This window comes from Penaeus monodon, chromosome 29 (genome assembly GCF_015228065.2).
Source record: "Penaeus monodon isolate SGIC_2016 chromosome 29, NSTDA_Pmon_1, whole genome shotgun sequence".
Lineage (NCBI taxonomy): Eukaryota > Metazoa > Arthropoda > Malacostraca > Decapoda > Penaeidae > Penaeus > Penaeus monodon.
In genome coordinates this window covers 4232100-4232310 of record NC_051414.1, presented here as the reverse complement: position 1 = coordinate 4232310, position 211 = coordinate 4232100, and positions in this window count along the sequence as shown.

Genomic DNA, 211 nt, shown 5'->3' with positions numbered 1-211 from the left:
TTTTTGTCTTAATATTGCATTTCAACAATGCACAAGAAAAGCCGTTCTCTTCCAAACAAATACATAAAATGACAACAACATTCTCGACAATATCTAAACTAAAGAAACAGATTTTTTTCTTTCGTTATCTCTGTTACTCAGATGAGATAGCATGTATTACCGTCATTTATTTAACATTACAACATGAAAAATAATGATCCTAAACACACGC